Raw genomic sequence first — 27,779 nt, forward strand, 5'->3', positions numbered from 1 at the left:
GGATGTAGATGACCAGTCACTGCATACCATTTCAGACTGGGTTGTTTGCTTGTTTGTTTGTTTGTTTGTTTGCTTGTTTGTTTGTTTTTTAAAAAGCCAGGTTTGATTGACAACATAAGATTGAAGTCACTTGGAAGTAAAGCTGAGGAGGGGTCTTAGAGACTGGAGAACTGAGACAAGTCCTTGCTGGTACATCCAAGAGCAGCAAGAGTTTCATCAGTGACACCTCAGAGCCATTATGCATATCAAGCAATGAGATAAAATCGTGAATAATGAGATTTGGCAATGGGGGTTGCACAAACAGCCTTGAAACGATGCTCATAAAATAGCAGCTCTGCTGAGCCAGGCACGTCTTCAGCACTGAGGGACAACCTGGCTTCCAAAACAAAACACTGCATTGAGAATTTTCGCACAAGCAGAATTTCAGGAGGGAGATGAAAGGAGAGATAAAGGAATGTGGATGCCTCGCCCATGGCGAGACAGCAGCATGCAAGAAGCACCAGCCATTTGTGGAGCCAGAGAAACAGTGCCAAAGAGGCACTGGTCACCTGTCAGAGAGAAGTGAGCCCTCTGCAATCAGTTGGGGAGCAAAGAGCAGAGCCATCTGCCCCACAAAGCTGCATTGCTTTGCCTACCTACCTATAAACCAGTGGCTGTAGGTTACTGCTTTCTCTAGCCTTAGCTTGATTAGGTAATAGTGCTGAAGAATCCTGCAAGTGATGAAAGGATGGCTCACATGTCTGGATTTGATTATTCAGAGACCACCTTCCTGACTAGGACTAGGGGTGACTTCAGGTCAGCTATCATGAGTGAGACTTCTGCCTCCAACCGTGCAATGATGCAGAAGGCTCTAAGCTATGTTCTTCCTTAGTAGACTGTTAAAATGGTCTCGACGATGGCAAGTGACCAACCTTGCTGGCTGCTGGTGACAGCCGTGACTAGGACCTCTCCTTCATGGAGAAGGAGTATCGATGAGTATTCCAACTGCATGTTATCCTTTGTGTGTGATTCTTCTCCAGCCTGTCCGTGGCAATGATGCAATGTGCCCTCCACATGTTATGGTGAATGGGGAAAGAGAGTGTTTTGGCAGAATGTGTATATGTGTGGAATAACATTGGGACTGCCCACTTCCTCTTCTTTGCAACTTCACTAGATAGGTGTATCCTCCAGCACGGGAGAGGGCAGCACATACCCTCCAGACCGCTAACAAATTTCATATATAGCACAAACATCATAAAATTATGGGACGCTGAGTATACAGGTGAAACTCGGAAAATTAGAATATCGTGCAAAAGTCCATTAATTTCAGTAATGCAAATTAAAAGGTGAAACTGATATATGAGACAGACGCATTACATGCAAAGCGAGATAAGTCAAGCCTTAATTTGTTATAATTGTGATGATCATGGGGCGTACAGCTCATGAAAACCCCAAATCCACAATCTCAGAAAATTAGAATATTACATGGAACCAAGAAGACAAGGATTGAAGAATAGAACAATATCGGATCTCTGAAAAGTATACAGTGTACTGTGCTTGATTGGCCAGCAAACTCGCCTGTCCTGACCCCATAGAGAATCTATGGGGCATTGCCAAGAGAAGGATGAGACACATGAGACCAAACAATGCAGAATTGCTGAAGGCCGCTAATGAAGCATCCTGGTCTTCCATAATACCTCATCAGTGCCACAGACTAATAGAATCCATGCCACGCCGCATTGAGGCAGTAATTGCTGCAAAAGGGGCCCAAACCAAGTACTGAATACATATGCATGCTTATACTTTTCAGAGGTCCGATATTGTTCTATTCTACAATCCTTGTCTTCTTGGTTCCATGTAATATTCTAATTTTCTGAGATTGTGGATTTGGGGTTTTCATGAGCTGTACGCCATGATCATCACAATTATAACAAATTAAGGCTTGACTTATCTCGCTTTGCATGTAATGCGTCTGTCTCATATATCAGTTTCACCTTTTAATTTGCATTACTGAAATTAATGGACTTTTGCACGATATTCTAATTTTCCGAGTTTCACCTGTATGTAGGTGCTCCAGTTGGCATTATTTTGGGGTTACACAAAGTGGAGTACCCAGGCATTTTTAAAAGGCTAGAATTAAACGGAAAGTTTAAAAAACAGTTTGTGCACAGAGGAAGATGTTACTTTTTGCCATTTTTGCCAGTTGCACAACAGGAAATACCCAGTAAGTTTCTGTGGGACTCTCAGAATTCCACACAGTAATCAAAGATCACAGCAGTGGATATGGTATCTAATGGAAGTATTATACTTCACCAGATAGAAAATATTATACCTCTTGTGCTTGGAAAAATATGATACACTCATGATGGAAGCACAGTTGAGGGTAAAGGTGTGGACTGAATTTACTAGACAAAAATGAATTGTGTAGCAAGATGAATTGTCCCCTTTGCTGAGCAGGGTCCACCCTAGTTTTCATTTGAATGGGAGGCCATATACCGAAGGTTCGAAGTTCCCTCCCTGGCATCTTCAAGTTAGGGCTGAGAGAGACTCCTACCTGCATCCTTGGAGAAGCTGCTGCCAATCTGTGTAGACAATACTGAGCTAGATGGACCAGTGGTCTGACTCGGTATAAGGCAGCTTCCTATGTTCCCTGTTCAGGTGCTAACTGGCCAAGATCTTTCATCTGTCAATATGGGAACAGAAGGTGGTTTTAATTTCCAGCATCCTGTTTGACTGCAGGACTCGCAGAGGGGAAAAATAGAAGTACAAATGCTGTATCTGTATTTTTTTTCCATTTCAGAACTAATAGCAGTTTGTAAGGGGAAGTAATTTAGATCACAGGAACACACCACTCCCCAGCACTACTGCTTTGATCAAGGAGTCACCTGTATCTATATTTTAAAAAAAATTTAATGACTCACATCCTAACAAAGCATTTGTAGAAGTATGTTACACTAGTACAAAGCTGTTGTGCTAGTTCCTTGCTTGCATTCCAGAGTAGTGTTGCACTACTGCAAGCATGTTTGTGCTTGCACAACAGTTGCGCAACCTGCAGCATATCTCATTTGTGATGAAAGGCGTTTTGGTGCAAGATCGCAATTCTGAAAATCTCCTTTTTAGCGTAACTATGCAATCTTCTTCTTGCATTACTGCAACTTTGCTTGTTACACAAGCACTTTGTTAGTCAGGAGGTCAACCAACATTGGAAATGACAGATGATTCCAGTCTGCATGGGTGGCATTCAGCTGCATAACAGCCAGAAAGGGACTCACACAATTCGACCCAGTGTTTGTTTGTTTAAGTAGTGTGTCCCACTTTATCCCTTAGTTCAAAGTGGCTTGCGAAATTTGTATTAAAACCATAACCATCATAAAAACAAATCCAATTGAAATAGAATCACCAATTTAAACATTACACATAAAAACAACTGTAGAGGCCAAAATAAATACAATGAAAGCAGGTACACTGTTACAGTGTAAACAGTAAGCATGTCTGTTAAAACATGATGCTTTGTGAGCCTCACTGAATGCCTGCAGGTGTGGAGCTGATTAATATGGGAGCCAGTTCCATCATAACAGTACCACCATTTCAAAAACTTTGCTTTTACCAACCCACAGGCCTAATCTCATCCAGGCATGGAATATGAGGCAGGGTTTCACACGCCAGCCTTAATGGTTTGGGGCACATATGGGGAAGATGTTTTATGAGCTGTGTAGAGTCCAGGATATGGAAAGCTTTAAAGGTTCACCCCAGCACTTTGAATGGTGCCCAGCAGTGAATGAACAGGTGCAGCTCAGCTGTTGCAATATATGCTGAGACCCAGTGTAGTGTACTTAACGGACTTAAACTGGGAAGCTCTGGATTCAAATCCCCACTAAGCTATGAAACTCACTCAGTGATGTTGGGCCTGTGCCCAACGCAGTCCTACTCCACACAGTCTTTATGAGGATAAAATAGCAAGAGGTGTCTTTTTCATTGCCTTTCACTTCTTTCAGGAACAGTGGAATAACAGTGTAATCAATATGTTAATTATATATTCATTTCTCCCCAAACCCATCAGAAATGCTGCAGCATTATGTGCTGGTTCTAAGAGATGAACATACTTCAAGGGTAGCCTCATCTAGAGCGGGGTGGGTAGACATCAGGATTACACAACCTGTGTCATGTTTTCCTAGTACCCAAGCTTCCATCAACCAGAGTCAAGTGCAAAATAGTGGCCCGGAGCAGACGTCATGGGCATCCGCAGGAATCTTTCCATGGCAGGGAACGTCAAAGTATATATGCACAAATATATACATTAAAGGTCAACTGCCTCTCTTCCCCCTGCCCTGGCCTCTGCCCTAGACATCCATAGCAGACATACACTTAGCATTAAGGAAAACTGTGTCTGAACACATGCTCAGGCCAGGACATTGTTTTCAGTATGAATCCAATAATTTGGTTTTAATGTTAGAAATCAGGGGTCAATTAAATTCAGAGAAGTCATCTTTTCAGGTACATAGGAACATAGAACATAGGAAGCTGCCATATACTGAGTCCGACCCTTGATTCATCTAGCTCAGTATTGTCCACACAGACTGGCAGCAGCTTCTCCGAGGTTGCAGGCAGGAATCTCTCTCAGCCCTATCTTGGAGATGCTGCCAGGGAGGGAACCTGGAACCTAGATGCTCTCCCCAGAGCAGCTCCAACCCCTAAGGGGAATATCTTATAGTGTTCACACATGTAGTCTCCCATTCATATGCAACCAGGTGGATCCTGCTTTGCTAAGGGGACGCCATGCTTGCTACCACAAGACCAGCTCTCCTCCTCTAAAACCAGCTCTCCTCCTCTGTAAAGGTAAATACAGTAGAACTGAACACACAGCCTTTTATATTTAAAAAAAAATCCACTCATGGATTTCCCCCAAATTTTCTTTGTTTCAACAGTCTAATTTAGAAAAGAAAAAGAAGCCAATTGTTAAACAATTGAGAGTCATAAACCCTTGCATAGCTACTTCAAATTACTCAGATGTCTATATTTCCAGCCCTAATCTAAAGCATATTGCAGTACTCAACACTTAGCTTTCAGACCAGGGTTTCAGAACTACTTTTGCAGTTTTTGAAACCATCAGGTACTGGTGGAACAGGAAACAAAAGTGCATCAGGATGGGATGGTTAAACTTGGTGTCTTAGTTCAGACCCCTTCCCTCTTTCTTAACAAAAGAAGTTCAGATGCTCTGCATAACATTACTGCACATTACATCAGAGTTGTTATTATTACTAGCCAATTTACAATCTAGTTAACCTGAAGCACAGGATTTAAGCAAGTGCGTTCCATTTAGTTCAGTAAAATTAAATAGGCTTACGTTGTACTACTGTCCATATCCCCAACAAGTTGGGGAGAGGAGAGCTGGTCTTGTGTGGTAGCAAGTATGACTTGTCCCCTTAGCTAAGCAGGGTCTGCCCCGGTTGCATATGAAACGGAGACTAGAAGTGTGAGCACTGGGAGATCTTCCCCTCAGGGGATGGAGCTACTCTGGGAAGAGCAGAAGGTTCCAAGTTCCCTCCCTGGCAGCATCGCTAAGATAGGGCTGAGAGAGACTCCTGCCTGCAACCTTGGAGAAGCTGCTGCCAGTCTGTGAAGACAATACTGAGCTAGATGGTCTGACTCAGTATATGGCAGCTTCCTATGTTCCTAAGTTTTTGGTTGACCACAACCAAAATTTTATTACATGAGTAAAATTTTATTAGTTTCATTATCTGCAAGCGAAAGAGTATTCTTCCTCTGTCATTCCTTCCTTTCGCTCTCTCTTTCTTGTGAGTGTGGGTGTGTCTGTGATAGACTCTAGTCAGACGTCATGTCAGACCATGGTTGCATTAACCATGGTTTATAGCTATTTGTTTTAATTTAGCATCTGTTCAGCATGACTTAAAAGCTGTAACTATGTTTGGCAATTCAGACATCACATCAAAACATAGGGGCTGTTCACATGACTGCGCGTGTGGGCAGGTGGGGGAGAAGGCAGTGTTCAGCCTACCTTCCCCGAGACAACTGCTCACAGCCTGGTGCAAGCCACACACCCACGTGACCAGCACTGTCAAGAACAGTGCAGGTGAATCTTCTCCATGCCACTCTGCATTAAGCTGTGCATGAGACCAGCCTCCTTGTTAGCATAAAAGATGATTTGCAAGTCTAGTTCAAACCATGGTTTTTGATTCTGGTTTGTTGACCCAGTTGCGAACTATGGTTTTTCAGCTCAGTCATCACACTAAGCTATAATTAAACCTTCTTAACCATAGTTTGGCATTATGACTGAACTGAGCCAGGGAGGCTGAGAAGATGGCCTAATAAATAGGCAGATTATGTATATGTACATATGTATGTCAGTACATTCACCCTGTGTACTTCTGTATAATTCCCCACTTTAATCTTTAGCAGTGCATCTCAAGTAAGTCTGAAATATCGGTCCTGTGCTTTAGTACTGACATGACGGCCACAATTTTAGATCAAAAATGTTCTTTAATAGAAATGGGACCAGACCTTAACAATCACCAAGAGCCCACCTGAAAGAAAGGAATTGGATATTGTGTTTTCATTTGGCTAGAATAACTAGACCACACTTAAATTGAATTTGCATATTCAAATTGCTGTTGGACTTGCTGTTCATTCCTTAGATCCATATTTGGTGTTGTATAGACCAACCTGCTGTAGAAATGCAAGGAGATGGAGCAGAGGGTATTTTGCAAACCTCAGTCACTGTTGCCTTTCAGACATGAAAGATAACGTTGAATCTCTACAAGTAATTAAATACACTAATCCTAACTCCACTCTAATTAATGAAGAGGAAATCTTGAGACCCATGCTGCCCAACAATGTTGTCCTGTAATTATGCCACAATTGTCTTTTAATTATTCCATCTGCAGTTTATTTTGCTCCTTCCAGCTCCTTGCCAGCTAAATTGAGCTGTTTACAACACTCACTTATTTTCTCCTAGATAGATCAGGAAACTTTAGCAGAGTTGTTAGTCTTTAAGATAATTGGCCACTTACACTATTGAGAAAGTTCACTCTAAGCATGCTCCACTTTGTTGTAATATGGGCAAGAATATTCGTGATAAATTGCTTTGTAGTGATGGCAGTGGTGTGCTAGAGCACGGTGCATCATGCAGTATCATCTCCATGTGCATCCTTATTCAGAAAGGTGCTGAGCACCTGAGTCTCTCAGTGATGAACAGAAGAGCTGCAATGCCTTAATCAAAGAGCTTTCTATCCCAGACAGCTCCTGATCAGATAAAAGGCTACATGCAGAGAAATGATCTTATTACTTCAATAGGAGTTTCAGAGGTTGGGCAATCCCAAAAATCAGGGCATGTATGGATTGAATAGCATCTAACTTAAAGCAAACTGCCAATGCTCAGGAACAGGAGCTTCCAAACTGTCCAAAGGCTCATACCTTTCATACTTTAAAAATCTTGCAACAAAACAAATCCACTCACTTATCTGGAAGCTGATCACTTGTGTCTTGAGCTGAGAAACATGAAGGTGATGCAGGCAGGTTGCTCTAGGCCCATAAACTGCATACCTGACAGGCAAAAGCCCTTGGTAACTGCCAGCACGGTAAGTTCATATAAAGGCCATAATCTGACCCAGAGTTAGGCATTCTGAAACCCAATCGAAACTAATGGACGTGTGCTCCCAGCTGTGTTGAATTGTGACCATAGAGACAGACTCATTGTTTCCTGTATTATGCTGTTGGGACATTTAGGAGGAGTGAGATGTTCCTTGTACATACATTGCTTCTTCTCAGTCAGGAAAAATATCACACACACACACACACACACACACACACACACACACCCTAACTCTTATTCCTTAGAGACCCTGCCCCTTATATTATTCACAAGGAAAAGATTACATCAATATTAATGTACAAAAGAGACTCCTCAGAATGGAACTGCAACAGCCTAGGCACTCCCTGCTGCTTCCTTGTAGCACAGAAGAGCTGTCCACACCACAGCAAACCAAGAGACCGCACTATTCCACAAGAACAAATTCCAGCTATTTTATTATTAATTTATTTTATTTAAAATATTTCTATGCAGCCCAAAGCTTGCGTCTCTGGGTGGTTTACAATGAATACCATGATATACAATGAATATCAAAAGTTTCTACGTCAAACAAAGAATGCAACCCTGTATAATATAATGATGTTCATATCACCCTAAGTTAAACATATTGCCAATTTAAGGTGCTCAGATAGTATCTTCAAACTATAGGCAGCTGAGCTTTCAAAATGTGGATTGTGATTGTCTAGAAATCTGGAATAACCTAGTACATTAGTGTTCTGAGTTGTCAACAGCTGTGCTACGATGTTGACTCTCATCAGAGAGGCTCTGCTACTAAAACACTTGTTGGAAGATTATTTTTAGCCTTTTCACTGCTGAGTCATACAGCTCTGCTCAGATTTTTCTGCCGAATTCACAATGTGCATTTAGGGGCGTTGGTGTTTTCTAAGAGTCACCAAATTTATTTTGAAACAGATGACCTGATCATCCACCAAATGGCTGATCCCGTTTATTTCAAGTGAGAAATAATTCACTTGACTCAAAGTTTAGAGAGGCATTTGCCCTATATTATCTTGTATTATTTCTAAACTAGCCAAGACAGTAGGTTAGTAAAATTACTAAGCTTTTACATTGTAATAACAAGGATCAAAAAGACAGTAGAGTCAAAGAAATTCAGTTGAAGAATAAGAGGTAGACCATTCATTCTGTAGTATATAGTTGGCAAATAAAATCATGAATTTCTTTGACTTGATGCTGCAACCGAAGAACAATGTGGGAGTTGAGCTGGCAACTTTAGCTTAACATATTTTATCTGATCTTGCTTTACACTAGATCCTTGCTGTCGTTTTAACCTAGTATTTTTGTTGATTTAATAGACCCCTGTGCTTCTGTTGAATAAACATGAATCCCCAATATAGTCCATCTGTTCAATGCTGTCAGAATTACTAGATGGGTAGGATACCTAATCAAAGTGCCTCCCACTGAAGACTGTATGTGATCATACAGAAAACTGCATGAAGAGAACCACTTATGAAGCTAACCATTTGATGGAGCAAATTGAAATCCACACTGCTTTCATCCCAGCCATGGAGGAAACTGTGGTCAAACAGTTCTCATGTTGCCGGTATTAAAAAGAAACTCTTCAATATTGAGCACATGGATTTTTATTTCTAAGAGTCCAAGGGGCATTTAGGAACTGTTGTCGTGGCTTCTCTATAGCCCCCACAGAGCAGCCGGTGGGCTCCAATCAGATCTTTTCCGCTCTAAAAGCAGTCTGGCCCTGAAACTCAGTTGTATAGGAACAAGGGCATGCAGTGAAGCAGTTCTTGTTCCACCCTGGCAATGGTAGTGATGTTTTCCCTTTTCTGTTCTTCTTACCTGTAGTGAGCACTTGGAAACAAGCCAGACCTCCAGTGGAAATGTAGCGGGTGGTAGAGAGAAATACAGAGGCTCTCACCATGAACATATGCCCTTGCTAACTGAACTACTTGGTCCCTGCTGCAGGACCATCCACAATGGCTGAACTATTCAGGGTCATTAACAAGGGCTGGGATAGCAAGGGTTCATTGGGACCCAACATCTACAGAGTCTTTTCAATTAAGGTTCTAATTGTGGCATTAACAGTAGTAATACTTCACATGTACATAGCACCATAGGATTCAAAGCACTTCACATACATTATGTCATTAAGCCTTACAACAACCTGTGAGGTGCTATGATACCTGTATGGCAGGTGAGACAGGGCTGAGACTGAATTATAGTGGCTTGCCTATGGTCATCTCTCAAGCTCATGGATGAAATAAGATTTAAACCAGGGGCTTCCTGGCTCACAATGCAGTCTCTTAGCTGCTGTGCTAACTAATTCTGTCTCAGATTAGAAATTCAGCATGAATGCAGCTCAGGTGTTTTAAGATGCTCATCATTATGTGCTTTTGATGAACACCAAGCCTCAAATAAACTCATGGAGCCAACTCAGTAGAGTAAGTAAGTAGAGTAGATTGTTAATTGCTCACTATGGCTACCATCACAAGCAGAAGAGTAGACAACTTGATAGTGTAGCCTGTAGGAGGCTTAGTCCTAAACTTGCCTTCTGCAAAGACCAGCCCTGAGTGCCAAATATATTGTACAACTACAGCACATAAGGATTTCATAGATATCTACAGATATAGATAGATAGATAGATAGATTGATTTTATTAGAAACATTTAATATACCGCCCACTCCAAAGACTCCGGGCAGTGTACAAAAATATGTAAATAAGGCAACATTAAAGATTGCATTCTAAATTTAAAACTAAAGTAGCTAACGGAAAACAATAAAGTAAACTACAGGGCAAAAGCCTGGCAAAAAAGAAAAGTCTTCAATAGAGATTTGAAGATCAGTAAGGAAGGGGCTAGATGAATCTGAAAGAGAAGAGAGTTCCAAAGAAGTGGGGCAGCAACCGAAAAGGCCCTTTTGCGGGTCCTAGAACTCCAAACCTCTCGAAAATCAGGGACCAACAAAAGGGCCATCTGAGATGATCTAACAGGATGGGATGTAACTGGGTGGGAGAGGCGGTTCTGTAGGTAAACAGGCGCCAAGCCCCGCAAGGCTTTGAAAGTAAGAACCAGGACTTTGAATTGAATTCGGAAGCGAATGGGTAACCAGTGCAGAGACTGCAGGAGACTGTCATATTTTCTGGCACCCATGAGTAGGTGAGCTGCTGCATTCTGGACCTGCTGCAGCTTCCCGATCATCCTCAAAAGTAACCCTAGATAGAGAGCGTTACAATAATCTTAGCGGGAGATAACAACGGCATGGGTCACTGTCATTCATGCCTGCCAATCAAGGTAAGGGCATAATTGGCGAACCAGATGAAGCTGGGCAAAAGCACTTCTGGCTGCAGCCCCCACCTGCTGTTCAAGCAGGAGGCGCGAGTCCAAAAAAACCCCCCAAATCATGAACAAGCAAATCATGAACAAGCAGAAGCGCCACCCCATCTAAAAAAACGTTCACATCCAACTGTTGGCCGGTACGAGGGCTGAATAAAAGTAGTTCAGTCTTAGTGGGATTTAGTCTGAGCCTGTTTTGAGTCATCCAGACCTTAACAGCTTCCAGGCATCGAGTAAGCACAGAAACAGCATCCCCAGAAAGGTCTGGGATGGCAATATACAGCTGAGTATCATCAGTGTTGATGAAATCTCACCCCAAACTAGGAAATGACCTGACCCAGCGGCTTCATATAGATGTTTAAAAAGGACAGGGGCAAGAACTGAACCCTGGGGGACTCCATAAAGGAGTGTCCATGGGTCAGAGCACCTGTCCTCAACGTGTCCAACTGGACACGCCCACTAAGGTAAGAACGGAACCACTGTAAAACAGTGTCCCCGATACCCAACCCACACAGGCGGTTGAGAAGGATAGCATGATCAATCGTGTCAAAAGCCGCTGAGAGATCTAAAGACCAAGAGAGGGACACTACCCTTGTCAAGGTCCCGAAGAAGGTCATCTACCAGAGCGATCAGTGCTGTCTCCGTGCTATGCCGAGGCCTGAAACCCGACTGATAAGAATTGAGGTAGCTAGTTTCTTCCAAAACCCTCTGGAGCTGGGCACACACAACCCTCTCTTTATCTTTTGTTCATGTGATATTAATCAAATGTGGTTCATCTTTATTAGATACAGCAGCCCATTTGTAGCTGATTACCTGGTCCTTCTGGTGTTCCTGTATAGAATCATATTCTGTGTAAACTCATGAGTTATTCTGGAGGTACTGTATTATCCCTCCCTGGGATGTTTGACTGTGGTCTTTGGGTTTTATCTTCTCCAATAATTTTCTCATTGTTTGTTCTTTTTTTCCCCCATCCCAATTGTCTATGGCAAGAATTGTGCAACTGTACAATCTGGTAAGATATTGCTTGGGGTTTTGACTAGAGTTTTTGTTTATATGTTTTCTCACTGTAGGGACAGTGCTGAATTTTTGAAAACAAAGTCCAGTGTCATGGTGAAAACTACATTCTGGCATTGGCAAATATAGCTGCATTTCCTGTGGGCTTTTTTCTCCATTGAGAGTTGTGGGCTAAAATTGCACAATTAATGGATTGTAATCAAGTAATAGAAAAGCTGCTTACAAAATATTTTGTGCCAGGAAGAGTGAATAAGGATGATAGTCCTGATGATAGATTTCTGGGCTTTCCTTCCACGAATGTTCTTTTTGCAGTAAAGGAAAGTTGCCCTCTTTGTTTTTGTAGAATTGTACTGTGGCTGACTCTCACATTTATTTTATTTTATTTTTATTTTTTTACATTTTATATCCTACTCTTCCTCCAAGGAGCCCAGAGTACTACATACTTAAGTACTACATACTTAAGTTTCTCCTCACAACAACCCTGTGAAGTAGGTTAGGCTGAGAGAGAAGTGACTGGCCCAGAGTCACCCAGCAAGTATCATGGCTGAATGGGGATTTGAACTCGGGTCTCCCCAGTCCTAGTCCAGCACTCTAACCACTACAACACGCTGGCTCTCACATGTTGCCCATGGGATGAAGCAGCTCAATTGCATGTTACAGATCTCTCAAATTAAATCTATACTGTGTTGTTCTGGTGGCAATGAAGCTTCAAGCAGCCCACGTCAGAATGGAATGTGAGAGAGTTCAATATGGATGGTTGTGTGTCTGTGTGTGTGTGTGTCTGTGTGTGTGTGAAAAATGAGTCCAAATGGCAGAGGCAAGCATGCATGAGAGAGAGAGAGAGAGGCTGAGACTAGTGTACCTGAGAGAAAGATGGAACATACGGTTGAGGGGGAGGGGGGCGCATGCATGGGGGAGAGAAAGATACTCATCCATTGATTCAGTACCTATATGGTGAGGGAAAGGAGGATTGTGTGTGTGTGATTTACCATCCAAAACATTGATGGTGGACCTCTAGTAAGCAATTAGTGCAGATATGCTCATAGAGTCCATTAATCTTATGCATTCTAGTGTCTGAGCTGTTCAGTCTCTCTCTTGGAGTGTGCAGTAAATGACTATGATATGATTAACCTTAAGGGATGCCCATGCATACAGTACCGTTTGATGTCCTTGCAATGGAATACTGTACCCCTGAGCAAGCCCTAATTTACATATTAATTTTGACCATATATTTTGCATGCAGTTATACATATAAAACCCTATTCATTTCAGTGGGGTGCTAGTTGTTGTAATTATGCCTGGGATTGCAAAGCAGCCTCTTCCTAGAAATCATCAATGTTTGCATTTCCACAATTACCTCTTAAAATATTGTAATTTCTTCAAAAATCATATTTAATATTATTTTCAAAGCCTAGGAAACTTCATTTCATAAAACATAAACTGGACTTCTGAATGTCAAGCTCAATGTGGATTCCTTAATCCACTAAGTGTCCAGAAGAGGGCACTAATCTGTGGCCTGTGTTGGTCTTTAACTATTTGGTTATATCAGTGGAAAATAGAAGGAGGAAGGTGACACCCAAGGCAGCTAAAGACAAAGAAATCTTAGAAGAATGGCAATGATTATCTTTAATAGGCCCTCTTAGCACAAGGGAGCCATGAGAGGTTCTTTCCAGAGGGGGTGCATTTGTATACATTACTTGAGTAATGTGAGCTGACACGCTTAGCAGCTGAGAACAAAGTAAAAGAAAAAAGAGGATTATTTGACACCAGCTGATAACAGAAGAGATGGAAAGATCCAGCCACTTTGCCCACTCAATGGTATATGTCACATGCATTTTATGTATTAATTTTATATCTCGCTTTTCTCATCGGCTCAGAACAACTTACAGCAGTCTTTCCAAAGCTAACATTTATATCACCAAGGGATCTAGGTAATTAAACTGGGGAATAGAAGAGACCAGATGAAATGATATGACAGTGTAGACATAACTAGGGATGTGCACGAACCGGTTCGGCGCTCCTTTTGTGAAGTGCTGAACTGGTTCAGAGGCGGGGGGGTGGGGGAGTGGCAAATGCAAACCAAAATGCAAACCAAAGCAGACCCTGCTTAACAAAGTAGGCAATTCATACTCACTACCACAAGACTAGTTCTTCTCTGTGTGTGCAAACCTTTTTTGAAATGGGTGATCAGATTGAGTTTAAACTGCAAAGTTTATTAGTGACCTGTGGAGGTCTGCCCAAATGATAAAAAGAAAGTTAACAAGTCATTGCTTGGCTGCAGCAAGGGTGCTGGTAGTTAGACACTGGAAATTGAGCATATTGACAATTTTAGAGGAATGGCACAGGAAAATCTGGTAGTTAATGAGTAAAATGAGCCATAATTAAATTTTTAAATTGGAAAATTAGGGCTTTAACAGAGTTTAAGACTAATTGGTACAAGTTTATAGGATTCTGGAATGGAAAATATAGCCAATAAATGTTAGATATGCATGTACTATATGTTTGTTGTGTAGGCATTGTTATAGCATAATAGATAATAAGGCTATTCACATGACTAAGCTAGAGGAAGGCAGGGTCCAACTCACCTTCCCCCAAGACCAGGGGCATAGCTAGGGGAGAGGGGGCCTGTGTTCGCCCCTTTCCCCTGCAACCCCTTGGAGTGAGGGAGATAATGGAGCAAATAGGGAGAGATGACGCTGGGGACGTCCTCAGGAGCTAAGGGGCCTGAGTTCTTTGAACCCATCCACTCAATTATAGCTGCACCCCTGCCCAAGATGATCTGGCACATGTTGCTGGGAGTGTGGTTCGCGCTCCTAGACAATCTGCGCTGCTCCAAGCAGTGCGGATCTCCGGAGGCAGGGGCAATGTGTCCCAGTCTCCAGATATCCCACAATGCACTGTGCAACGAGCACAATGCATTTGGGGGATACCTCCATGGGACGCTCTAGGTCTCTGTGTATGCTTGGGCTGAGTGCAGCCTGACCATACACACAACCTTGCACCCTGAACCCTGGCTAAAGGCCGGGGTTTGAAAGTCGGACTACCCGCAAGGGCAGCACCAGGATCAGGCTTGATCCCAGTGGTGCACACGGGCAGCCAAACCCAAGAGAGGCTGCCCTAGCCTGGTTTTTACTGCTCATGTGCATAGCCTTTACATAGTGTAATACTAGACTGATACATTACATATTGTACTGTTTTATACAAGATATATTGCAGTATATTATATCATATTTCCACATCAGGGAGCTGTGAAATGGAAGGAAATTATCACTAATTTTTGCTTAGGAAGAGAGTAGATGATGGAATATTTAAGAGGTTCATAACTGATTAGCTAGATTTTACTGAATTGATATATTGGCAAAGGGTGATTAAGTATAAATGTTGAAACATTAATTGTAGTAAACAAGTCTATGTTATCTTTATATGTTTTCTTTTTTATTATTATTTTCTTCTCCGGTTGTGATTTTTTTTTTGGGGGGGGGGTGTTATTTGTTAGCACCTATTCGTGTTACAATAGTAAAAACAAAACAAAACAGGGGCATTGGGACAAATCAGAAGTGGCAGCCAGGTCTGGCCAGTATAGAATAAAGACTTCAGCCTATGTGGGGTCAAGCTCTAAAATCCCCCATAGGGTAAATGGAAATTTCAAGAAGAGAGTTGGAGCCTGTGGTTTCCTGCCAAAGCCTCATTGAGAAAACAAAGATGAGTATCTCTAATAGCTTAATAACACTTGTGGCCATAACATTACTCTGAGTGCTGTCATCTGGCTTGGAGCTTCCCTGGGGAGGGGGAAGAAGGAGATTGGCGTTTGCAGACCAGGCAAGCAGCCAGTGAGACAACTCGCCTCAGAAGAAGCCCTGCCCCTGTGAGCCCAGTAAACATGATCTGGCCCTTATAAGGGCATTTCTGGGGAATGGAAATATTTTTCTGCAGTTTCAATCCATTGATGGTTTGCCTGCAAAGGAAGCAGCACCCAAAGGGGAATCACCCCTTTGGGTCTCACCATACCCTTTTATCCTACAGAAAGAACACGAATCAGTAGGGAAAGTAGGTGCCCTCAGAGGGTGTGCAGGGACAGAGGGATTTATATAGAGCTGGAGACCCCTAACCATTGTGTTATCCTATATAATAAAACCCTAGCGTGTCCGCCCGTGTCTCCCTCGGCCGTTCTGGGCATGCGTGGTGCGCGTGCGCAGAAAAGCTGAGGGAGACACGGGCGCCGGCCGCTATGTTGGCCGGTTGATCGGCCCGGCTGCGGGAAGGCCGGAGGCGGCGGCGGCGGGACCAGGTGGGCCGCGGGAAAGGCAGAGGCAGCGGCGGCGGGACCGGTCCTGCCGCGGGGAAAGCCGAGGCAGTGGTGGCAGGCCCGGCCATGGGAAGGGAAGCGGCGGCCTTGGCCAGAGGACGAGGTCCGGCCGAGGCGGCCGCAGCCGAGGCCAGAGGAGGCAGAGGGCCCAGGCCGCGAGGGAGGGGGAAAACAGCGGCAGACATGCTGCGGCCGAGCCGGCGGCCGAGCCGCGGCCTCGGCCAGAGGAGGCGGAGGGCCCCTGCCAGGAGGAGGCGGCAGGGGAGGCCAGGGAAGACGGCAGACCTGGGGGAAGCCGGAGCCCTGGGTAAGCGGGCCCTGCTGAGGGCCCCGGCTGGAGGAGGCGGAGGGCCCGGGCGGGAGGAGGCGACTGGGGAGGGCGGAAAAGGCTACTAGCGCCCGTTAATTTAACGGGCTGAAAGACACTAGTACTATATAAGAACATAAGAACAGCCCTGCAGGATCAGGCCAAGAGCCCATCTAGCCCAGCATCTTGTTTCACACAGTGGCCCACCAGATGCCGCTGGAAGCCTACAGGCAGAAGTTGACGGCATGGCCTCTCTTCTGCTGTTACTCCCCTGCAACTGGTATTCAGAGGCATCCTGCCTCTGAGGCTGGAGGTGGCCTCTAGCCCTCTGACTAGTAGCCGTTGATAGACCTCTCCTCCATGAAGTTTTCCAAACCCCTTTTAAAGCCATCCAAGTCGTTGGCTGTCACCACATCTTGTGGCAGAGAATTCGACAAGCTGAATATGTGTTGTGTGAAAAAGTACTTATAGTATATAATTATACTATAATCTATTTCCTTTCTCTGTTTTTCTTTCTTTCTCTTTTTTGTATTATTATTGAGACCCATGGATCATACTGATATAAGCTGTGAATCAATAAAGAGATTGTAAAGATACCATAGGGTAGATTACAGTTAGCTTCCCAGTTTATTTTGCATACATTACTTTGCTTAAGTTTACACAAACATGTTTTAATTATGCACCTAAAAATGTACAAAGTGTATGCAACAAATATATGTGCCTGAGCTTGGTTCTGGCTAGCAGAATGCTGATGTGCCATGTCTAGTTGCCCTTGATGTCTACTTTGGCTTTAGGGCCAAGGGAGGAATGCAAAAGAGTAAGACGGCAACACACATGTGTTTCTGAACATATGTATCTTACCAGTATACTTATCAGAGAACTATGACTGGCTACAGGCCCCTATTGATTGTAACCCTAAGTTTGCCTTGCATAATTTGTGACCTCATGTTCAAAATCATCATAGTGGTGCCACTGTCGGACCTGAGGGTGGAGCCGTAGAGGATCATAAGATAAAATATGGTAAAAGAGAGATGTTCAGGTTTCTGGGACACTGTGTCCAGTTAACCTAATTTTATGAAGGGTATTTGAATATCAAAAGGCATACAAACATTCTTGCGTGAAAAGCACAGATGTGTAGATAAACTTTATGATAGATTTAGATGAACATAGACAGAAAGTTAGGAGAAAAATTCTTCTGAAAAGCAAAGTGAGAAATTGTTTTTATAATATCCCTGTGTTCTCTTACGTCAGATTTATAGTTGACTTTAGGAAGGTGGATATCTTTGATCATGATTCCTGGATATAAATAAAAACAAAGTAAGTTTTACAATAATGGTGGCTCTGCAGACTTGCGTTCTGGTCTTGGCTGTGTCTCAAACTCCCAACCAGTGTATGGATACTCTGTGAACCTTTGTTCCCCCATAATACAGATGTAATATTTTCTACATTATATTCTTTCATACACTTGTAGTGACTTGCACTTTGACATATTTGGAAAGAAGGCACAGTATTAGGCTAGAAACCACACACAGTGCCAAGGACTGCCATAGGGTTGTTTCAGTCACCAGAGATGAGAAGGTTCTAATTGCTTTGGATTAAACAAGTGAATAAATATTGTTTGCTGGTGCTTAGCACTTGCCTATTTTTAGCAGATGTTTGGTGCTGTGAAACCTCATCCCTTGAAAAAGAGTTACTTCTGAAATGTATCAGAAATGAAGGATGCCATCTTTCTGTATAACTATGATGTTCTTCTCTGCTGTAGGATGCCAAGACCCAGAATTGTATTTTGTTTAACAACAACAATTATTGAAAAACAATAGAAATAATGGTGATTAATGGTTTTGTGAATCCAAACTAATTCTAATTATCAATTGTTATTACTAATTGCCTAAAAGACTAAGTACTGTGCAAAGGTAATTGTAATGTTGACTGGCTATACAGCCACCATTGTTCATGCAGTTTTCAACTTGTTCCACAAAGATTAAACCTGGACATAATCAGTGACTGTATCCTTTAAGGCTAATTTCATTACTTTGGACCTTCAGGGTCAGTTCTTGAATAAGCCTAATATTCTTGCCTGCCTGTTCAATTTAAAAATTGAGGAAGATAAAAATAAGTATTCATTGAGGTTCAGGGCAAATAAGGAATTCCTAAATAATCTTCCAAAAATACGTTTTCCCCAAACTCACCAGCTGGCTTCTCAGTAGGGGTTGCCACTTGGATGGTCTCCTTTTTAAGTTAAATGAATGGGACTGCAGCGTGAGTCTGCTCAGGAACATAATCAAAAGTACACAAGGCTCTGGGTATTGTTAGTGGCAAAAAGGATTCCCGCCCACTGCCACCAGGACATCATTAATCTCTGCAGAAAAGCTTCAGGACCCCTATCACCCTGAAGAACCCCATTGATGAGACAGATAAATTATAAAACGCAAACTCTGCTGATACCAGGTTAAATTGTGATTCTGTGATTCTAAAGTGTGAGATCTCCTCACAGTGACTAGAGCCAGCATCCAAAATTCTGTGGCCTCCAGCAATATATTAGATTGTACTTGGGCCAGATTCTTCTTATGCCTGAATGCTTAGCAAGATATATATGCATAGTAACAAGATTTGGCTAATGTCTCAATACAGACAGCACTGTGATTGGCAGCAAATAGGGTGTGTGAAAGAGATATATAAATGGTGGCAATGGGCTTGGCGCCATCATGGCCCTTGCGAAGGAGTGAACATAGACTTGACTAAAAGCAGATGTATATTGGCTGTGGGGAGAGAGACTGGCCCCAGCAAAAGGACTTGGATGCCTGGTACCATGCTAGGTAGTCAAAGCATTGATCAGGCATTGGGCCTCATGCCCCTTCTTACAGTTTGGCTCTTATGATTGGGTCAGGCAGTATTCTTGTACAATGGAAATGGTAGCTATGGTGAGTGAGAACAGCTGTTTTCTGTATGCTTTCAGCTTCTCAAGACTAAAGCAGGACCTCTGATAAGGGCAAAACACTATGATATAACTCTGCAGGAAATGACTCTAACTATGGGCCAAGCCAACTGTGAAGCCTTTCATTGTTGAGACACAGAATGGATTTCAACCCTTCTGACCCACAATGGCTCACTCTTCCCTTCCCCATTTGATTGTTAATGAGTTCTGGTGAGTCACCAGCACCCAAGATTAGTTGGCCATTTTGTATCAAAGCAATAACGGCTGTCATATGTTCATAAACGGAAATTTAAAAAAACAATAGGAGGTCACTGGATTCCCACTTCAGCCAGCAACAGTGTGGGAGAGCTTGGTGTTCCTAATCTTTTGTGAGGTTCAGACAGGGAAAGCCCATCATGAACACACAGAGACATCCAGGATTGCCATGCTTAACCATGGGTGTGTATGGAACACCGGTGATCAGGCAAGATTTGCACAGTCTCTCTTTTATTATACTGGTGCAATAGTGCCAGCCGAGGAACATGTCTGAACAGGTGAGAGGGGGGGTGTCCTTGGGCGTGCCCATGTGTGCCTGTGTGTGCCTGTGTCTGTGTGGGTGAATGGCTATGTCACTTGTGTACAACATTTGCACTATTTTGTTGATAACACCATCCTGAAGGGAATTAAATCAAGCAGGAGTACTATGAGGTTTATGGGAAATTTCTGGGAAGATAATCTGTAGTTTGGACACACTTGTTAAAGCATTTGTTGTTTTTAATTATCATTGGGGGTGGGGGGGTGGGGGGTGTTAAGAAAAAGGAAAAAATGAAGTACAGACTAAAAGTGAACACAAATTACCTGCTTCTTGTGTCCTTATTCATGGCTGAATGATTTTATTTTATTTTATTTTTTATTTATTTATTGTTAAATTTGTATAGTGTATTTCATTAAAACAATCCCAAGGCAGTTCACACAAAAATTAAAACAAGACTATAACAATTACACATGGATCTGATTAAAAAGATTTAAAATACAAACTTACAATAACCATACAAAATAAAAAGAAGCAGCAGTAGGGACAATCATATAAAAGCCTGTGTAAAAATCCATGATCTCACACACTTTCTAAAAACTGTGATGGAAACTGAGAAGCGAATAGCCACCAGGAAAGCATTCCAGAGTCTGGGGCAGCAATGGAGAAGGCCCTGTCCTGTGTGCACGACAGCCGAGCCTCCCTCATTGTTGGTACCCAGAACAGAACCACCTCAGATGACCTCGTCAAGCAGGCAGCAACCCTTGGGAGCAGGCGGTCCCTCAAGTATCTCAGGCCCAAACCATTAAGTGTTTTAAAGGTGAAACCAGCACCTTGAATTGGACCCAGAAACAAACTGGTAGCCAGTGCAGCTCTTTCACAATGGGTGTGATGTGATCCAAGTGGGCAGTTCCAGATTAGATCCTAGCTGCCGCGTTTTGCACTAGCTGCAGTTTCTGAATATTCTTCAAGGGCAGCCCCACACAGAGCGTGTTACAATAATCCAGCCGTGACATGACTAAAGCATGGGTAACTGTGGCCAGATCTGCCTTCTTGAGAAAGGGACGCAGTTGGCACACTAGCCGAAGCCATGCAAAGGCACCCCTGCCCACCACCTGAGCTTCCAAAAGCAGAGCCTGGTCCAGCAATACCCCCAAGTACCCCATACTTGCTCCTTCAAGGGGAGTGCAACCCCGTCCAGAACCAGTAGAATCTCCTCCTGTATTGCTGACAACTCAGCCCAAGTCCCCAAATGACCTCTCCCAGCGGTTTCATGTAGATGTTAAACAGCATCATGTAGATGTTAAATAGGAGGGACAAAACCGAGCCCTGCAGGACCCCACAGGCCAATGGCCCACATTGTCACCCATAGTGCCCCAACACCACCTTCTGGACCCTCCCCGCAAGAAAGGACCAGAGACACTCCAAAGCAGTACTTCTGATTCCCATACTCAAGAGGCGGTCCAGAAAGATACCATGGTCAATGGTATCGAATGCCGCTGAGAGCTCCAGCAGAACTATCAGGGACATACTCCCTCTGTCATGAGGTGGGATCACGCTGTCACTATTACTGAATCCACTAATTTTATTTACATAAAAAATTAAAAATTTTAAATCAGGGGAGTGTGACCTTATTTTAGTTGAAGGTTTTACAAAGTTTTTGGTGTTCAACATCAACATCAGGAAGTTTTACCTTGTAGTTAGGGTAATCTATTCCCCATAGTGTCTAATCATATTTACCTTTTAAAATGCCTAGAAATTCAGTATCCAATAACCTTCGGTTTAAAATGAGAGTTATGCTGCTCACTCCATATAAGCTATAAAAATTTTGTACAGCCAGCCTGGTATATGATGGTGCTTTAGAAATGAGGCTCCATACACCCACACTTTGCCTTGATCAGAAATGCATCAGGCAGATGCACCATGGCAGCACACGATCCGTTAATCCCGGTTAGCGGAGTGCTCGCTCCGCTAACCTGGGCTAAGGAGAGGGCTTCTTAAGTGGGTTAGCTGCTTGCAAACCACCAGGCTTGCCTGCGAGCCCGGTGGTTTACACGACCAGCAAAATCGGGCTAGGCTCTTAGTCTTAAGACGGAGCCTCTTAGTCTTAAGACAGAGTTTTTTGAGATTGCCTCTTTTTATCTGATGGAGGCTATGTACTTTTGATTTTTTGTATACTGTGCAATTATTAAGAGTTGCAGTGTTTCCTAGCATGGAACAGCAGAGGCTAGTAGTGTTACAGCTGTAAAGCCTTTGTCTGCCATTTCTCCTCTGTCAGAAGAAATGTGGCAAACCATCCTAGAGGTTTTGCAGTTGGCAATAATCTAAGCTTTGTTCGGTGCCATTTTGCCTTGACAATTTCAGTAATACTAGTCTACAAAGCAGTAATTCCTTCTCCTAGTACCCTAGAGAGAGAAGGAAATGTCTTCCACAGGAAAGAGATTCTGCATAATTTGGAACAGAAGAGATTACATAGGCTAGATTCAAGGGACCATGTTTTCCATGTGACTGTGGTTAGCATTGTACAATAACTTCATCCGAAAAATTGCCTTCTTATCCAATTGCCTTTTAAAATATGACTAGCCGACCCCGCACAGAGCATCTGGGCACTCTTTGGTGCTGGCGGCTACCTCTCCCCACTCTTCTGCCCCAGTCTCTGCTTCCAGGCCCAACCACCTATCCTCCCCACTGCCACTTCTGCCCCCCCCTTTCTTTCCCCCACTCCTGGGTCTTGCCTCCACGGCCGAGCCGGGCCCGCCACCTCTGGCCTCCATGGCTGGGCCGCCGCCGCAGCAACCAATCCTCCTGGGTGCGCCTCACACAATCAGGTGCAGCTGCTGCCCAGCCAATCAGCTGGGCTCTGGGACGCACATTCCAAGGCACACCCAGGAGAATCAATATTTTATTTATTTATTTATTCAATTTTTATACCGCCCTTCTGGAAATATAATAGATGGCATCCATAGATAGGCTGTAGGTTTGCCTTGGTGTGTGCTTATCACCACATGAATGGGGCTGAAACTGATCCTCCAAATTCTGCTTAGATATTTGGATGGACAATGTGAAAATGGTCTCCCAGAATTACACACATGCATACAGAGACTGTAATCCAATTATTAATTCACACTATCTAGATTGTGAAATAATCAGCAGAGACTAAGTAACTTGCCTAAGGTAATACATGGAGACAGTGACAAAGGAGTCAGGAATGCAGTACAATGCTTTGGTTTCCTAGCCCAAAGATGTAACCACAGGAACATCCAACTTCACACAGAAACGCAGGAGGCTGTCTTATACCAAGTTAGGTAAGTTTGTTAGGAATAGGCTTTTTTAGGGTTTGCCAGGTTCTCTGTCTTCAGAAGACTGTGAGGCCTGAGCACACACAATCCTAGACAGTATGAATGTGCCCCAACTGGTTCGGAGGTCAAGCAGTTCAGATGTTTCGGTGGTGGTGGTGGGGTTACCTTTAAGGGACAGGGAGGGTGCTCTCCCCCGCTCCACCGCGACGTTTCCACACTGGCGCTCTGTCCAGAATCACTGGTGTGGGGCGGCAGCGTACCTCCTTGCCGCCCCAGTCAGTGTCAGACTTCTGATACAGTCTGAAGCTGACCGGGGCGGCAAGAAGATACACTGCCACCCTGTACCAGCAACTTTGGGCACAGAGCAGGTGTGGGAAATGCAGCAGTGGGGGGAGGGGCAACAGCACCCTCCCGGTCCCTTAAAGGTAACCCCCCACCGCTGGCAAACTGCCAGTCAGATGGTCCATGCACATCCCTACTAGACAGACCTCTAGAATGTCCCAGCCTTAACCCATGTGGTTTCTAGTGGCTTTAACCCTAATCGTAGCTTCTTTACAATTTTTATGGTGTGAACAAAGTACTGTTCATATTTATTAGACCACCTAGTGAGTTTTGTAGGAGGTTAAGGATTTCTCATTAATCTCCCACATCCAGTCTAAACAATCTGTCTGCTGCATCACAATAGATGCTGAAGATAAGAGGTCAAATGCTTGCAAGTACTGAGGATGGAATTGCTGCTCACATAACCACTGAGGGCACAAAGCAATGGGGGTCTCCTCCTTGCCACATGAGATAAAACTGTCTTTGCACAAAGCTTGCAAGAAGCTGCCTTTCTTCCTTTGTATGTAATGCAGGTTGGCATTCCTGGGACTTTTCTTGAGTTCAGCAGGACAGGTACAGAATCAATTTACTGCTTTCACTCAAGGCTGCTCCCTCAGAAAAGAAAGGCAAGCCTCTTGGGGAAAGTGAATGAACTGGCACTGTACAACATGTACTCTCCTAATCAAGGCAGTGACTTAAGTTCCATCACTGGCACTTCTTTGGAACTAACCTAAACTAACCTAAATCTAACAGCATCATTGGGGGTTGGGGGCAAGTCTTGTCGTAGAGTATAACTCAAGGATCAATAGTTACAGGTAAGCAACCTGTTATCCTTCTTGCACAGTCGTAAAACTCAGGGGCGTAACTACTATTAGGCAAGGGGAGGTGGCTGCCTGGGGGCCCCCACGCCTCGAGGGGCCCCCCAGAGGCAAGTCACATGACGATATATTGTGAAGTGTGTGTGTGTGTGTGTGTGTATGTGTGTGTGTGTGTGTGTGTGTATCAGCGAGGGGCCCATTTTAAAATTTTGTCTCTGGGCCCACTCCAGCCTTGTTACACCCCTGGTAAAACTGCAGCACAGAGAACCTCCAGTTCCCTTATGTTCCTGCACTGAGTCATCAGGGGCCAACATGTATGAGCTTGCTCTTTGGCTGGTCCCTCCTTTAGTTTGTGGAAGTAAAGAGAATACACCTAAGTTCAGTTGCATCCTCACTTGTTCTGTGCTGGACCCATTGCTTTAGAGGCAGATGATGAAGCTCACTGTTTTGCAAGAACTGCAGTCTGTTGGTTGTGTTTATTAAACCACTGAGATCTGAATTTTGATAAAGCAGACGGCCTTCTGGGCCCAGTGACTATTTGCAGTGCAGTATGAGAGGGTCCAAGAAAAGAAGAATGGAATAACAACAAGCCACGGATCACAACTAAACTCAGTCACCTGCTCCATCCAAACCCTGTGTCATGCTTTTAACAAATTGCTTTAGTTCTCTAGATGCTGTGGGTTGGCCAGTTAAGGTAGAACTGTAGGTTTGTCAAATCTACATATTTAAGAAACAAACCACCACTAAAAGAGCTGAACTCCTCACTGCCATTTGTTCATCTTATCATCCTTGAAATTTACTCTTGCACTGATATAATCCTGAGGGAATGCTATGGATATCACTACACTACCCATTCTTGTAGGTCAGTGCTAATTAACTTACTGCTGACAGGGAGTGGCCACAGCTAAGTACCAACTTTGCATGTAAAAGGACTCGGGTTCAATGCTTGACATCTCCACTTGAAAATGGATCTTATGGAGCACATCTGGGCTTGAGACCTTGGAGAGCTGCTACCAGTCTGGGTAAACAATAATGAAAAAAGGTGGACCAACTTCATATTCTGTTTGTACAGTGAGAAGATCAAAGAATTAGGACTTGACATTTTAAGCAGAAAATGTGCTTGCTGTGGGTAGACTGGTATTGCACTAGTATTTTCTGCAGCAAACATATAAAATATGGGCAACATACATATCATTAAAGAACCAATGTGTATGCATCTGGGAATTGTCCTTAGTATACTGTAGATACAACTGGGACCTTGGATGGCATTATTAAAATTGCACTTGTTTATGGAGACACACATCTCTGTCATGACCCTGGAGTAGGGATCCTCCCAATTGAGGTATGAGGCAGAAGACTCAGGGATAAGACAAGTTAGGAAGTTCCCACAGCCTAGATGTTGGGCAGCTCAACCCCAGGGGCGTAGCTATAATTGAGCGAAAGGGTTCAAAGAACATGGGCACCCAGCTCCTGAGGGCCCTCCAGCTCCACCCCTCCCTATTTCTTCATTATTTCCCTCACTCCGGGGGGCCGCCAGAGAGAGAGATGAACAAGGCCCCCTCTCCCCTAGCTATGCTCCTGCCCCGCCCCCCACATCAAGGGAAATGATCCAGCATTTCCTGCATGACTTGAGAATACAGATCTGGCCTCCTATGATGAAGAGTCTCTTGAGGACCTGAAAATTGAGGTGGGTGTCCCCCATTGCAGCCAGAGTCAGCAGCATTTATGAAATCAGGCATAGCCCCTTTAAGTTGCAGAAGCCTCTTCCCGTAAACGGCAGGGGCAAATGACCCTACCTAGTTTGTAAGCCACAAAAGCCTGCATTCAACTCCAGATCTTTGCTGGTGCAACATCTTTCCTGCTTTGATGTGACCATCCAGATCTACCTCGCTTGTTCAGAGCAGTCTAAGGTTGCAACCCGGCCCGATCCTTGCTCTTCCTCAGAGCTGTCCAAGGTCCAGATCCTGCCTGGAACTCTTGCCTCACTCTCACTCCTGCCTCGGCTGAAACCCCAGCTGCCAATTATCTTGCCTGGGACAGGGTAATTTCTCTAACATAGCTTAACAGCAACACTAAAACTAATGTGGAGAAAAATCCTGTGTTAATCCTCATATCAGCCCTCATGGTTACGTGTCAACTGAGCTGGTAGGTTCTTGTGTCCTTGCTTACTTTGTCCCAATTGCATGACTTTGCAGCATTAATTAAAGTTTATTATTTCTCACAATTCTACTCTTCTCTTCCTCCAAAGAGCTCAAAGTGATGCTCATACATGACTGTTTCAACCAACATACAGGACTAGACTGTATTCAACAATAAAACTGTGTCATGTGCCCTCAGACACCTGTCTGGATCAATTATTTATTTTAATGATTAATAATTATTATTTGGTAAAAATGCCCAGTTGCATTTTCCCCAAAGTGATTTTTGAAGGGTAATCACCAAAACAAATGCAGCTGCCCCATCATGTCTGGTCCTGAGAAAACATGCACATTCACCACTACTACAGTCAGAATGCTGGAAATTGTTTGTGGTGTGTATAGCAGTCAGGGCTTACCATGCAAGTTAATGGGCACAAAAGCAGTCTCCCTGGGGCTAGGTAGAACAATTTCACTTCTTGTTTTTCAGTAAATTCAGTTTTGTCTATGATTCTTGGGTCATGGGATCAGATGCTTGCGGAGACAGGGGGTTTACATTTTCAAGATACTGGTTTTTCTCCTCTTCCCACACATCTAGTCTGAAGTAGCAGTCTGAAATAGCAGAGACTGCTACTACAAATACAACAGGGTCCACATGCATCTGTGGCCTGGCCAGTGCTTTAGAACTACAATTAAACTTATACAAGATGATCAGAGGGGAGGAACCAGCCAGCTCCAAAAAGGCTTTGAAGCAGCAGGCATCAGGGGTTAATCTCACTTCCTTGATTAAGAAAACACTAAAGGGAAGAGTCCCAAGTCACTCTGTCACTCTCCTCACCAAGACGGGTGGCTGGGGATTTCCAGGGCTCCTTCGGGGTGGGCTAGTGGAAAGCTGTGAGAAGACTTTCTTCAAAGGTCATAAGGACAAATAGCCTGTGAGTACAAGTTAGATTTTTTAAAAAGAACAAAAAGAAAAAGAACACAGAAATGGAATCATGAACACTAAAAATGTGTCTGTCTCTTGGGAAGAGTAACCTAGCAGTATTACATGAGCATGGAGTTTAGACTGGTGCTGAGATGAGCCAATGCACGCCCCTGCTATATTCCTGCAGCTGGGGGGTTCTCATCTACTGTCCTTGCTGGTTTCTGTTTGTATTATTTTAGCACATGAGAAACTCGAAAGAGGCTGCTGCTGTTGGCTGAGACATAGGCCCATATAGCTCAGTCAGAGGAGCTGGCT

The 27,779-nt window shown here is 43.7% G+C and overlaps 1 protein-coding gene across 15 annotated transcripts in view; it reads left to right on the forward strand.

The window, feature by feature from the left end:
* Positions 1 to 27,779, forward strand: part of PEBP4 (phosphatidylethanolamine binding protein 4) — a 404,209-nt gene that overhangs the window by 285,054 nt on the left and 91,376 nt on the right. The gene's annotated exons all lie outside the window — the stretch shown is intronic.

This window comes from Hemicordylus capensis, chromosome 8 (genome assembly GCF_027244095.1).
Source record: "Hemicordylus capensis ecotype Gifberg chromosome 8, rHemCap1.1.pri, whole genome shotgun sequence".
In the NCBI taxonomy this organism is placed as follows: domain Eukaryota; kingdom Metazoa; phylum Chordata; class Lepidosauria; order Squamata; family Cordylidae; genus Hemicordylus; species Hemicordylus capensis.